Source organism: Stigmatopora nigra, chromosome 11 (assembly GCF_051989575.1).
Source record: "Stigmatopora nigra isolate UIUO_SnigA chromosome 11, RoL_Snig_1.1, whole genome shotgun sequence".
Lineage (NCBI taxonomy): Eukaryota > Metazoa > Chordata > Actinopteri > Syngnathiformes > Syngnathidae > Stigmatopora > Stigmatopora nigra.
In genome coordinates, this window is record NC_135518.1 from 6,209,966 (window position 1) to 6,222,636 (window position 12,671).

General features: G+C 39.0%; 1 protein-coding gene across 14 annotated transcripts in view; it reads left to right on the forward strand.

Moving 5' to 3' along the window:
• stxbp5l (syntaxin binding protein 5L) overlaps positions 1 to 12,671 on the forward strand; it is a 79,350-nt gene that overhangs the window by 12,740 nt on the left and 53,939 nt on the right. The gene's annotated exons all lie outside the window — the stretch shown is intronic.

Here is a 12,671-nt window from a genome sequence, read left to right on the forward strand (position 1 = left end):
CATAGTATGCAAACTGGTTTATACCTTATGTGATATTTTCACTTGGTTACTTCATTTTTTTTAGTATACTGATATCCGACTTGGAAAAGTTATTGACATATTTTGCGCCAACTCTTGGTAGCGCATTTTCAACCCGTTAAAATTGACATATTGCAAAAAAGGCAGGCTAAATCACCTGGTTATTGGCGTTCTTTGCTCGATCTATGCACCTCAATTGGTCGCTAAAGTGGCTATATAAAGGAGCGATATGAATTTTCTCACACTTCAAAACACCATCAAGACCTTGATCCCTGAGATATGCTTCAGTGAGATAACCTTACGTTTCAGAACATGTTTCATCTTCTTTTTTTAAGCGGTCTTGAAAGCAGGCAGGGGCTGGAGGCTGTAATGTGTCATGCAAATTAGCCGCATTGCCTTTCTCCTATCTATCTCGACGAAGAACCCCTATTTTACACCATGCCGAGATAGGAAAAAAAATGGTGCCACATAACGGAAATGGGCTCTCTGACTGGGTGCTTTGACATCAGAGGATTGGAAATTATTGAAAGCAAAACACGACGGCAACTGGGGATGTGCAAGGATGAATCTTTTAAGGTTTAAAAAGGGATAGATTTCTATTCCAACTGTAGGTCAATCCAAACTTCATTGTTGTCTGAATTTGGAATGTATTCTACTCTGTTTTCTAAATTTGCATACTTTTCTAGTGCAAAACGTGGTATGTGGTATCCTACAATTATCAGTAAAGATTTCCTACTGCGCCTTTTTATAACTACACGCATAGCTACGAGTGTATTGCATATGAATGAAGGAGCCTCGTCCTCCTCTCCCGCCTTGTCATTTTACATTGCATGGTTGTCATGTCTCGGACTCACAACTGTCCCTCTAACAGCCCACGCCCTGGATTACCCGGTCACAAGGAAAGGAGATGGCATGTCAGCGGGACCTAGGTAGAAAATTACACTCTCATAAATACACAGTGTTCCCAGCATCCCCGTAGGGAACCTGAGGCAGAGCCAGCAAACAATTATTGATGCTGGAGTTGTTGCGCTGCTCGTCCTGCTGGGGAAGATGATGAACAGACTCGGCGTTCTGCTGCTAAGAAATATTGGAAAAAAATTCATTGAAAATCTAGACTGACGGAGTGTTGTTTGAAGATAGAAGACAAGGTGAATTTTAGACAGGGAGAACAAGAGTTGGACAAAGACGTCAATGATAAAAAGGTATTAAAACGTGTCCTGATTACAGGATAAGCTACACCAAATGAGGCAACATGATCTCCTTTGTGTATCTGACAATCGTGTCATCTTTCCCCCTTGATATTCCGCCAATGCTGCGAAGTGAAACTGAGATTGCGGCTGGATGGAAGCCTTTCAGTAACTTAACATTTGTATTGACATGCTACACACATCGCAGTACTCGCATGAGATTTACTCAGCCACTTTTTCTTTTTTAAAAATATGTTTTTCGCCTTGCACTACTCACCAGGAGAAAACCCACGCAACCCCTGACTCCACACACCAAATAATGTATTAATATTTTTAAAAGGTGCGCTTGATCTCTGCTCTTTTTGAATATTCAGTGCATTGTGACTTTAAATTTTAACGTGTACTTTTTCTTCTTGGTACATTTTCAAAAACAAGGCAGTTTTAATGTTTGCTGTTGTTTTCTATATCGGTTGGTACATCTTATTTTTAACATACAGACTTTGTAAATGCTTGGCCCTCGGCGGGAATGAGGCCCCGGTCAACATGGCCGTCACTTAGGGCATTACTCTATGTTTACGCTGCTGTCAATTTGGATTTCTTTGTCCTTATTCGACATACATCAGATTCTTAGTTTTTTTTTTCATGCAGTGGTAGTCCAATTCAAGTTTTTTCATATCTGACCTAGATTTATAGATATGTCGTTAAATCGAATACTTATCTAACAGCTCTGCCCTATCATTGTAGTGTACAAAATGTCCCCGTAAGAAGAAGTCCTTATCCCACTTTTTTTTATCTTGATTATATTTTCAAGAGGAACAATTTAAGTCCTCTGGTAATGTGAAAGGGAGGTGAGTGTCTTTTTTTTGTCCCAATTATTTTTGTCCTTTCTTTAATATGATAATGTGGAAAGCATGCAGACCTTGTAAATTTAACAGAGGCTAATGATAATATAAGTGAATTACATCAGACATGAACTAGCAATGGTGGGTAAAGACTTAAAAAATACCCTTTCCTAATCTATTATAAGTTCTTTATGGAGTATCTCAATAAAACCCTCAGCTGATATTACTCCTACTCAAATATAGCACATGCCAGACTGATGATGAACAACCATTCACACAATTCACAAAATCAAGAATGTGGAATACACTGCTGTAAAAATATGGATCTAGTAAGAAAAAGCCTGCAGAAATGCTCCAAAGGTCCAACTGGTTTTGTGTCAGTGTATTTTTTTTAATGTGTTTTCTTTGCTGCCTTCCATTTTCTAGAACTGCAATTGGAGATGCATGCTCCATTTGTATCCCACAAGTGGCACATTCAGTAAACATCCTGTGTAGCAGTAGTAGCCTCCTGACTTCAATTTTTTTTGTCCAAAATATGCGAGTGATACATTCCATTTACATAGTGAAATTAATTTAATGCTTCGATAAAACTGTCATAGCCTATAGCTGTTTCTATCACTAGACACTTAATATTTATAGCATTGTTATTGTGTTACTGTATGGCAGTCAGTTTATAACATTACATTTATGTTGGATTTCCCGTGACTCATATTATAACCAATTGAAATGTATAGTGGCAATAGCGGACAACCTACAAATGATTATACTATAATGGTTTGATGCTTTGGTTGTGCATATTGACTATTTTTATGATCATATTAGTTTGTGCCTTTCCACAATCAAATGTGTTGCTGAACAAAGAGATTCTTCGCTGATTTATTTTTGTTATTCTGTTCTTATCAGTATTGATCAGTGTCACAAAAGAGTTAGAGCATCTTGACTTCCTCGAACATGAAGGATTTCTTATTTTCTGTTCAATTCCATTTGAATAGATGTAGAGTTAAATTTCACATTTTTGTTCAGAAATTTTGCAAAAAGTAGATACTAGGCTTATGACAATATATAAATATTGTGCTATTTTCAAATACTTTGTATTCCAATAAGTGATCAATATTCTAAAACTGTGAATTGATATATTGTATTTATCCCTTAAAAAGATGTAACCATTTAATTAGTAGCCAAGGGACTGCTACTCAAAAATGTCCATTAAGTGACCCTTTGGCACTACACGAATGTACAGTATCATTATCATTATTACTCCTATAGTACAGATCACAAGTAGAGAGACCTGTCAATGGTATCAGGGGATATTCAATCAGCAGCAAATGAGTCTCTGGCAGGAGTGATCATGCCTCTCTGTGACAACTTGTGCCCATGCATAAGAGTTTTGAGTTTGGAAGCAGCATTTTGTGTTAAAAAAAATTAGGCAAATATGAACGGTGTTCAAATGCGCGTGCAAACACATCTCATTCACTTTTGTATTTGATTATGGCTTTCTCACTGGGAGCAACAATGTGATTATGTTTGAGCGCTGTTGGCAAGTCAGCCAATGACACTGGGAGACAGTATTGAATGCTTAATTGATCCAGTGAAGTCTTAATGTTTGTCTAATGGAGCTATAAAGCCGTCTTGTCAGAAGCGACTATACAGTAAATCTGTGTAACTTTGAATTGACTGTGGTAAAAGCTGCCGATCACCCGATACAACTGTGTGAACCAAAGTCTAATTGCTAGTTGCTGGTAACAGAAGTGATATCGAAATGTGATAATGTTTTTAACAGGGATTTCTCCATTGCTTTTTTTTATATGAGTGTTCGGGTCACCTGATTTTAAGGATCTGCCGTTACCAAGTGTCGATTTAATATCTCCAAACTGTATTAAGGATGGAAAAAAGCACAGAGACCAGGGTGGGGTGGACGGTGAGGTGTCATAGGGCAAAAACTTGGTGTGAGAATCACTTTCCAAGCTTTCAAAAAGCTTAGTAATTCCAAGAAAGCGAGACTGGTGATCCCAAATGTGGAGTGCTCCATTCAGCAATAGCAGGGCTTCTTCTTGGACTTGGCCTTGGGGCGGCTGCTGGCCAGCCACGAGCAAGCCAACTTCTGTCTCCGCTTCCCACTGAAGTGTCACCCGGGGAACAGTGATGGCGATTCCATGGCCCGTTTCCTCCAGAGCAGCTCAGTTCAGCCAACCCTCCCTCGTTCGAAAAAGCCTTGGACTCAGACGCGACTGAGAGCAGCTCTGACAGAAGCACTGGCTTAAAATGTGCTGCCAGCCATGTTTGTTGTATGAAGCGTGCATGAGTCAGTGCATGCATGAGTAGGTGCAACAGTATTGATTGGGCAGAACCTGCTGAACAGGGTGGGTTATATTTACGGTGTGATTAGGTCTTTCTGATCTGGCAAACCAGAGGTGCAGTGCTCTATTGGCTTATAATTTCTATATTTGAGCATTGATGGTGCCAAGTATGTTTTTTTAAAATGGTCTAGAAAAAAAATCAATAATATTACCAGTTGTCTCTAGACTCTAGAGACAACTGGTAATATTATTGATTTTTTTTCTTTTTTGGGAGCTTATGTGCGCCCCCTCATAGATTGCACTCTGGGCTGTCGGCCATCTTGCCCTCTTAATAAACTCAAACCACCACTGTTGTCATCTCCATAATTCTCATTAATTTTATGTCACCATGTTGTTGAGTGCATTGTGGATTGTGGAAATTGAAGGCATTGGGGTATTTGTCTTTACTAAAATAGAAAACCAACGTCTCACTCAAACTGCATGATTTCAGATGGATTTTAACTTGACAGATTTATATACAGTTATGAATAAGTAATTATTGTGGTAGTTTTATTTCACCATGTTGTTTAGTCCATTGTGGATTGTGGACATTGAAGGCATTGTGGTATTGGTCCTTACTAAAAAATGAAAACCAACGTCTCACTCAAACTGACAGATGTATGTACAGTTATGAATAAGAAATTCTTGTGGCTGACATTCTGAAGGAAGATTGGCGTCCGAATTTATGCTCGCCCTGCCGCATATTGTGACACTTGTTCCTACAATTTGTTGATGGATATTGACCAAAGTGCAACTTCGTGAGGATCGTGTGCTTTCTCTTGCATGCGCTCTCTCTTTCTGATATTTTCCACCAATATGCACCAACAAAACTAACTGTAAAAACCCATTTTTCGTCTTGTTTATGACAGATATGAGCAGACAATTACCAATATTCTTATACAAAGTGCCTCCGCCGCCATTACTGATTGACAGCTGATTGTCAGGCAGTCTGTGTGGTCTTATTACAAGTCATCTCTTCGAAAATACTCTATGGCGTGATGACATACTGTCGTGAATCCTAACACTATGATTGTTGGGAATTACCAAAAACTATTGAGTAGTCTGGGTCATGGATAACCAGGAACAGCCACTGCTGTTATAAAGTAGTAGTCATGGCAGGCCCCTTTATAAAGTAGTCGTAGGGGTGGGCCAGAAAGCACAAAAAATTATGACAATGCCAAATTGAGTTTTCGACCCCTCCAGAAAGTTATGGCAAAAACCGTTTCTGACTATAACTCAAGACATTCAGCATTCAATTGTTCTCAGCTTGTGCCCATGATTCCAGCACTTATTTAAAGCCTTGAAAGAGCACAGTATTTCACAGCGACTTAACCAATCATCTTTTTTTAAGAATTTCTTTTCAATTTATTTGTTTGTGCTTTGCTCAATATAGGTTAGCAAACAATGTCGCAGATTTTAATTTATTTCAGAGGACAATAAGGAATAGCTCACAGCCCCCTAAATGATCTTTATTGATCCATCAACAAATGCTTTTGGAAGAGGCTTGAATACTTGTTCAAGGTTTGTTGAATGTGTTATTTATGGGGAGCTGTGTTTTACTACATACTGTCCTCTAAACTAAGATTTTTTTCTTATTATTGCTCCGCAATCAATTTAAATGGGTCCTATCAAAAACAAAAGCACAAGGTCGGTAGTTTTTGTTTGTTTGTCGATCTCTGCATCCTTGTCATACTTTTGATCTTCTTACAAGCATCTCCTTCCAATTTTTCTCTTTATCATCTGAGCTACATTATTATGTCTTTATGGTTTAGAAGACCACTCATTTGCTTTTAATACCATCAACTGTCATTGGTTTCAATGATGCTCTGCAGTCTGTTGGCTTTAGCCACAAGGTCTAAGTTTATTACTTATTTTTCCTAATATTAACAGGAGACTGAAGGATAATGGACTATTTCCTCAGTTGCTATATATTTTCTTAATCTATTTGCGTCCATTTAAACTATTTATCCTTTCCTTGCTTACATTTAAGAAATCCAGATCAAATTCTGGATTTCAGATAGATCAGTTGTCATCATGCACCTTTTACCAAGACTGGACCTATAGTAGGACTTAGATGGAGAGCTATCTTAAAAAGAACATGTCCTCATTACTTGGGGGAGAAACAAAGGATCCAAAATCACTCAGAGCTGTCAGGAGTGGTTGGATTGCCTTTCCTGGCATGACGTCACGATAATTATCAGCTGTGACTAATTACGTGATTAGATTATTTTTGGTATTTAAGCATTGTGATTTTCTGTGGACGCCGTTGGATCGTCTGGTGTAGTACTGGTTAAGTTCTGGTTTCGTTTCCTGTTAATCCTCGTAGTAAGTGCTGTTTCCATTGACGCCACGCCGCATGTTCAGTTCGTTTGTAATGAGTGGTCAAGCCAAGTTGTTTAAGTTATGTTACCCTGTTTATTAAATCAACCAACAAGAGCTACAGATCTGCCTCACCTTTCCATTTCTTCGGCGACTCTGCATCTGGGTTCAACTTCCCCTCCGATCGCGTCGCATTACGCGGCGGCGATCGTAACAGCACGATCCAACCAATATGGACCCAGCGGAGCGCCACCCACGCTCGCGCCGACGCACTCGGCGACGCAAACCATCCACCTCGAAGACACCGGACTGCTTGGAATGTATAAGAAACCCCTCAGAATCGTTTAGGAATTTTGTAATGGACACACCGTGGTGCGGGGCTCTCAGGCACATCATTTCTAGAGATGAGCCACAGCTGGTAGAAGAGTTAGAGCCGCAGCGTACTCATACGCCCCACCACTGCTATGCACGTCGCCCTGGGAAGCCTTTACCGTTTCATCATGATGCCCAGGTGCGTACAACCACCAGAGAGCGCCCAAGTTATCTTATGCCTATGCCCAGAGGAATTGATTCACCATGGAGGGAGCCATGGTGAGGAGGACACCCGTTGAGGAAGTTCCCCACGGCCAGCAGCGTGGCCAGGATCTTCTTGAAGGTCCGGTTGCCGGCCAGCTGCTCCATGCCCAACTTCAGGTCAAACAGGGGCTCGGCGATCTCCTGCTCGAGTGCCTCATAGTTGAGTTTGAAAGACCACAGCTGCAGGCGGGGGGTCAAGGCGCTGACGGAAGCCAGGCCCGAGAGGAATTCCTCGGCCGTCCCCAGGGGAACGTCGGGATTGGCCGAGCGAGCCTCGCGGATCTTCTGCTTCTCCTCCTCTGTGGGCGTCATGCTCAGGATCTTCTCCACACCCTCCTTGCTGATGGCAAAGTCGTCAAAGTTGAGGATGGCGCTCTTGATGACGTGAACGGCGGGCAGGACCGTCATCCCGATGTTGATGGCGGTGCTCCGCTTGGAGTCCAGAACCAGGATCTCGGACTTTTTGCTCTCTGGCGCTTTCTTGGCCCATGGCGTCTCTTTGGCCCTGGACTCAAAGAGGTGCTCCAGCTTCCCCATGTCCACTTGGACCTTGTCCAGTGACGCCAAAAATAATCTAATCACGTAATTAGTGACAGCTGATAGTTATCGTGACGTCATGCCAGGAAAGGCAATCCAACCACTCCTGACAAGAGCATCAAATAAAGACAATTTGTCGGTCTTTCGGGAACAGATTTTCTTGAAAAATAACCCTTTCGCTATGATTTCTAGAATTTTACTGACATAATGCAAGTGCATTCGCAGCTAGCCCTCAGATAAAATGAGTTGGATTTCCATCTCCAACAATACCAGCCGATATGTTATTTGAGGTTCTTGATCTGAATGAATTAAATGACCTCCGGTATGCAGTACAACTGTAGAGCAATTACTTTAAATTATGTTCATTCTTTTCGTCCCTACCTTTCCACATAGCCTCCTTACTGTCATTATTTGTTCCTTGGGAGAGAGTCCGATTAGGTCGAGGTTTGAAAGGGCAGGTCACTAATAATAGCGCCGCTGAAAATAATCTCGAAAATGCCACTGGTCTTTAATTAAGATTCAGAATCTATTGGAAAATAATTTAAATGTCGGAAGATACTTTCATTAACTCATTGGCTATCGTTGACAAAACAAGTCGTCCAATTTAGCGGAGTAGGAGAGATGGCAGCAGATAAATAATTCATTTGCTGCCGCCCTCGCATTTGATTGGATGTGATTAACTAGGTAAAATTCACAGCAGGATTAAAAAAAAAGGCACATGTTTGGATCTTTATAATCATGATTTTTTTCCCTATTCATGTTCTTGTAACTTTCCATGTACTTTCATTTTGTGTGGCTCCCTGCTGCTCCTAGTCTGATTCTTTGTGGTTATGTCATGGTCATATATTGTGTCATCATTTCATAGAAGGATTTTACTTGGAAAAATGATAATGAAATGGAAAAGGCTATGTCTGTAGGCAAAGGTGTTTGGCTGTTGGCTCATAGAAGGGGAAAGATGGCAAATACAATATTAGAGGCAAAGAAAAGTGAAGAGCAAGATTGAAAACGGGGTCTGTTCCACGGCATTTTGTCCCAGCCTCACAGTTCTAGGATTTATGGTTGGAACTTAGGTTACTCACCACTGTGTTGAATTTGAATGTTCGAAACAGGCTTGCAAAGGTTTTCTCCTTCATTCTAAAAACCTGCAGGGTAAGCTAGTTGAATGCTCTAAATTTCCCCTAGGTATGTGTTTGAGCATAAATTGTTGTCCGTCTCCTTCTGCTCTGTGATTGGCTGACCACAGATTCAGGGTTGTCCCCCGCCTGGTGCCCGTAGATAGCTGGGATAGGCCTTAGCACCCCCCGTGACCCTTGTGAGGATAAGCGGTTGAGAGAATGAATGAATGAATGAATACTAAACAATGTCTTTCACATGACGATCATTTATACTAAACAATTACTATTAGTTTAAGCATGTGAAACTATGATAAAATATGATTTGGATTTTACAGCATGTTTTCGTAACCTGTTTTATGTTTATTTATATAAACAATAGACACCTTGTAAAGCATTGCTGTTGCTTCACATGTATTTCTTAGGGGCCTAACATTCAACCACATCTAAGCAGCAGTACTTGTAGACTTGCATTCTGTGAAGCGCAAAGTGTCCTTCTGTACTAAAGAGACAGAACAGCAAGAAAAGGACTCTGTGCAACCTTCTTTACCCTGTAACAGCGGGATGATGCTTTTTGTGTAGAAAGGATGGAGTACAAAGTGTAAGCGAATGAGTGGAAAGTACTGCAGACAATGTATGACTGTTTTTTTCTAATTTTTTTGTGCAGTTGAGGAGTGTAGTTTGCAAGATCCAGCATGCCAGTACTATTGAATGCTGGGTATTTTGCTGAGCCTTCTTTAAAAATTACTTCTCTTATCATGTAAAAGTAGTGATATCTGAACAGACAGAAGAATAGTCAGTCATTTTCTTCTTAAAAAAATAAAAATAAAATACTTGTGGTTGCTAGAGTTATACAGTAAAAAAGGGGTGTGTGCATGTGGTGGTGGAGCAATATAATTTTAGTTTCAGTGAAATGAAAAATCTACAATAGTGTTCCAATAAATTGGTGGTTATTGAAGTGCTATACCAATTGAATGTAATTTCTGGTAAAATTCTGTAGCTCCAGTGTTTAACCATAAATCCTATGTGATTTTTTGTTTTACAGTATAAAATGTGAAAACACTTATAAATCCCATTTAAATTCAGTGAATTCATTTAGTTGTGCTGCCACTACAACATTGCACCCAATCGCTTAGTCTTTAACTGAATCTGATTACCAGTCGATTTGAATTGAATGACTTGACCCCGCTGAGATATTTTCTCTAAAATAAAAATGGAGTTGCTTATTTGACTATTTAGTATTGTTATTTTGTTATCTTTTTGGATTTGGTGCTTTTTTTAACATCTACTACTTTACATTATAATTGCTTGATCTGAGGCAGTTGGGTTGTAAAGGTTTAAATCAAAATTCAAAGTACGGTAATACACATATATACACACAATGCAACAGATATGCAGTCCATTTGAAGCGTCCAAAAGTAACACAACATGTGAAAATTGAGTGTAGAGAGTGCAAAAAGTCTCACTGCAATCAAGCTGACTTTACTCGTTTGTTATTATTGCTGACTCAAAGACAAATACCAATTTGGCCTGAAATGCACAAAAGTAAAACATAGCTGTATATATTCCTGCCTTTTCCCCCCTCTTTTATAACCTGAATATTCCAACTGACTTTGAATAATGTCAAATCCCAATTGATTTGGGTAGCAGGTGTAGAAGGTCGAATTAATACTTTAGCTTTACTGCTCTGGTAATTGCAATTAGCAAATGATTGTCCTTACTGCAAAGTGTGATTGATTTGTGGCGTCACACACTCGATTGTTGCCTGTTATATTTTTTTTCATTGTTTCAAGGACAAAACTTGGGTTGGTTACCATGACAGTCATCATCAAACTAGTAAATATACATTTTTTATCAAAACTGGTGACAAAAAATATCAAGCAATGTTTTTTTTGTCAGCAATTTATAATGAAAGAAATTAAAATATTAAACATTTTCGTTTTTGGATTACCATTTTAACATGGCATGATGATTTCAAACTGCAACATCGTGTTCTAATTAGATTTTTTTGTTTAGGACGTTATTTTTTAAAAAGTTAAGTATCATTGGCCACACGTGAATTCTCATCAGTTGTTTCAAGCAATGTAGACGCGTATTAACTATATCTACAAAACAAAACCTGAGTAATAGTTGATTTGTTGTTTGTGTTTTTTATTTTTCTGCAAGAATTAACTAATGATAAACGGAACCTATTTAAGAAGCAGTAGAAAATTAGATAATATTGAGATTCATTTGTGTAAACATCGTTGGTAATTGCCACTCGCAAAATGGGTAAAAAAAATCTTAAAATTGTTTTTACCCAATGTGAATTATGATTTTTGACGTTTGGCATCTCTGCTCCAAATACCTTCCGAGCCTAGTTACTTCCGCCTTTTGACATCTTGCCATATGTGATATCAATGGAGAATAACACACCACATAATATGGGGTGTGAGAATTGGTTCATTCATTTATTGAGCCTGACAATTAATTGGTTCTGTGTCAAGCTTTTCAATGTTTTTTTGTCAAGAGCATGTTGAGAGAAAGTTGGTAGGTTGCCATAGAAATGTCAATACAGAAAAATGTTACAATCAAATGTTAAAAAAAAAAAAAACCTTTGGGGACAAACAATTTTGAAGCATAATTTGTGGTGCCGTGTGGTTGTTTGGCAAAGAGAAGTTGCAGTGAATGTCTGCAAGGTGTCACAAAGTGGGAGTGTGCAGTGTAGCACATCATATCACATTAATTCATTCTGTCTATCTTCTAAACAACAGACCCTTGCCGAAGGGCCTTTCCAGTGCCAGCTGCCTCACTTGTTAATTTGATTCCTCACCTCCTCGCCCCGGCCCGGGAGCAGTCGCACACAAATGTCCAGACGTTGTTGTCCAGACATCTGCCTGTGACCAAAAAAAAAGGTCCTATTGATAGCATTTCCTGGTTTTAATGCTTTTCTGTTTCTCTTGGTTTGCCAAATACACTGCAGATGATGGAAAATGATTTATATTAGTGCTCATTATTGCTGCAGAGGAGCTTGATGAGAGGAGATAGACATGGGAAAGATGCACAAGTCAAGCAGGTAATGAATGCAGACACTTAAGAAGCTATTAGAAAACATTTTTTCCCATTTTTTCTTCCAAAATTGAAAATCTAATAGGCTTTTTTTCATTCATTCATCAAATGGCAAACACAACTTTTGATTATATATAATTACTTTCCCTTTGTGGTGAGGATTTTAAAGTTTTATATCATTATATTATGCTTATTTATATCCATTTTTTTTCTACTGGCTCACACATCCAACAGCCAAAATCACAACAGGTGCTTGTAATGTTATTTCCATACAGAATTTACCCCAAAAATGTATTTGTTAACAAAAAGTCGAAGCAAGAACTCTCAACTACAACCGTTAAATGTGTAGCAACCCATTTAAATATTTTTTTAGATTCTTAAATAAACAATTTCACACTGAATCTAGGTATACTTTTGGGCTTTTGGTGACGTTTTACAAACGTTATGATTAAGTATGGGGGCGAATAATAACAACATAGTAGAAAAAAAACTTGAGGTGATGGGAAAATACTGAGATCAGTTTTGAAAACTCCTGTCAAACCTTCAAATGGTCGCCTTGTCTCAACAACAGAGGCCTCAAAATTAGAAACACCTCCTCCAATGTCGACAATGCAGTACATGTCAGCATTCTTTTGATTGTTTACATGCTTGTTTATATGCCTCATTGAGTACATGTATTACACCCCCTAAGGACAA